Source organism: Chaetura pelagica, unplaced genomic scaffold (genome assembly GCF_000747805.2).
Source record: "Chaetura pelagica isolate M959 unplaced genomic scaffold, ChaPel_1.0 scaffold438, whole genome shotgun sequence".
NCBI classification, from domain to species: Eukaryota; Metazoa; Chordata; class Aves; order Apodiformes; family Apodidae; genus Chaetura; species Chaetura pelagica.
The window spans coordinates 1,485,792-1,488,584 of NW_009954113.1; positions in this window are offsets into that span (position 1 = coordinate 1,485,792).

The window sequence follows — 2,793 nt, forward strand, 5'->3', positions numbered from 1 at the left end:
ATGGACCTGGAGCAGGGGCAGGACCCGGGGCCAAACCCCACACGTGCTGCTTGAGGAGGCAGAGCCTGGGATCCCCATCCCCGCGCTGCCCGAGCCTGGAGCAGCTGGACAAGCTGGAGCCCAGAGCTCCTCTCCCTTCCCGGGCCCGCGGGCTGGGCTGGGGCCCTGCAGGCAGTGGGGTCACCCCACTCTGCAAGGCTGCAGGGACAGGGACACGGTGGCCGGGCTTGTCCTTACCCCTGTTGCAGCTTCCCAGCCCCTCACATCCTCACGGCCACAAGATGGCACATGGCAAAGCCACTCGGGTGTCACCGCACCGCTCCCTGCCCCGCAGCCTCGGGGACCGGGTGGGACGTGCTGGGAGGGAAGAGGTGACATGTTCCACACTCACCTGGGGATTCCTGAGCCCCCCACGTCTCCCAGAACGGAATAGTCCTCCTGACAAGAAATCCTGGGGCTGCATTTTGTATTGCAGCATCCAGGGTGGGCAGAACAGGGGTATCTGTAGTCCAGGTTGTGGGGTCCCCTTAGTCCAGGCATGGAGCCCCCCTGAGTGAGGGGGACAGGGGGCAGCCCATGAGGATTATGGCGTTTCCCCCAGGATCAGTCTTTTAGAAGGGATTAGATGAACATCCCTCAGGGCTGGCTGGGTCCTGCCCTGAGCAGGAGGGGTAATCAAGCACCTCTGGAAGATTTCTTCCACTTTATTTGGTTTATTGAGACCTGCAGAAGGCCCAGAGCACTCCTGAGAGCTGGGAGCACAGAGAAAATCATTACACAGCCCCAGTGGGGAATAAGCTCGTGCTCCTCAACAGCAGCAGGGGAAATTATTTTACCACATAAGAAGTGAAGGGCTGTGGCCCCTGGGTTTGTCCCCAGCAACTGGCACGTCCAAACCTTCTGTTCCCACAGAGGGAAGATCTTACTTGAGTCATGTCTCTCATCACATCAGCCTTTACCCCCATCCCTGTGCACGCTCCTGAGCAGAGCTGACCATTTTGGGCTCCACTTCATCACTCAGCCCACCCAGAGCAGCCTCTGGCTCAGTGGCCACTCCACAGGCTTCCTGGCACCCGGGCAAGCAGAGCTGCCTAATGGGTTGTTGGCAATCCTGTCTTGTTTGGCCCAGCCCAGCTCCCTAGCACAGAGCAGGAACGGGAAAATCAGGGTGGGGAGAAGAGAGAGGGGACATGGAGGAGAAACTGGTTGGGAATAAACTGGGAGAGAGCAATGTCCCACACATTACAGCACCTGAAATCCTCCCCAAGGTGCAGCAAGGGGTGATGCAGCCCCCTGGGCTCGGTGTGTGCCCACCTGCCCCAGCAAGCACTGCCAGGACAGTGGACCTGGACCTTTGGGTCCAGACCTGACCCAAAGGACACAAACCCAACACAGCCCCCACTGTCCCCTCTCCACAATCGGCCACAGGGCTTGGCAGGAGCAGGCAGCTGGTGCAAGAGGGGTGGAAGCAGCTCCTTTTGCCTGATTTCCTGGAAAATCCATCAGTGTTGGTGGGTGTGAGCTCAGCAGCTCCCAGGAGACAGACTCTGTTTTGCCTGGAGCTCAGATCCCACTGCTCCAGCACCTTCACCTGCCCAGCCCTGAGGCTCCTCCTTGCTTTACTGGGGAATAACATGTCTTTCCATCAGTGGAGACATGCAGAAAATTCATCTTTAAGCAGGCAAACGAGCAGCCAGAGAGCAGTGTGGACTCGCAGATCCCAGGCCAGGCAAGACTTCTAACTTTGTCATCTTAATTGACACTTAGCCTGGCAGCAACTCCCTGATGGGCAGGAAAACAGATTTACAGTAAAGCTGCAAGAGAAACTGTGTCAAGGAGTTAAATCATGTAAGAAAAATCTGGGAGTGCCCCACCAGGGGCTGGACCTGCCTTGGCTTTAAGAACACTGAAACACAGCACGATGGAGCCAAAGTTTCCTTTGATCAGTTGTCATTTTAATGAGGGCAGGTTCCTAGGAAGCAGGTACATGTTTGTATCGTGTTGCAAACAAGCTAGGACGGAAATCTAAAAGAAATAAACAAAAATAAATATATATCTTCCCTGTTGGTTTCTCCCCGGGTTTGCAGCGCTGGGTTGACCTGAAAACGCGATGGATTCACCACTGTGCCTGGACAGCGGCCACGGAAAAATAAAATCACTTTTTTTTTTTTTTTTTTTGGAATGCAATTGTCTGTGTGGTTCCCGAGAGTGCCCAGGGATCCCCCGCTGAGGCTCCTCCCGCAGCCGGGGGGACCAGTTCCCCGGAGCATCCCCAGCCCCGCCGGGCCCGCTCAGCGCCTCACGGCCGCGCCTTCCTGCGGGAGAGGCTGAACGGAGAAGAGGAAACGGGTTATTTCGGAGCCTCAGCGCCTGGCTGGGCACCCGAGCCCCCCACGCACACTCCCCTCCCCACGTGGGACCCCGTTTCCCCCCGTTCAGCCCTTAAACCGCGGCGGCGTTCGTGGTATTTGTGCAACACCCCCCGAGGGCTCAGCCCGGCGGTGCCCGCAGACCCTGCCCTTGCACACGGATTAACCCCACTCGGACACCCCAATTCCGAGCTTGGATCTGCCTGCGTGGGATGTTGGCTGTGAAATCAGAGGGCTGCACCCCGGGAGGCGGGCGGGGAGCCCAGGAGGGGTGCGGGGGGGCTGTGCCCGCACCGGCCGGGCAGGGCGGACAGTGCGGGCTGAGCTGACCCCTCTGGGCATCCCGGGAAGATCCCAATCCCAGATTCCCTTCAAAAAGGGAAAGGGGAGAGCAATCCAGCGTCACTTTCAGGGCCTGATCCAA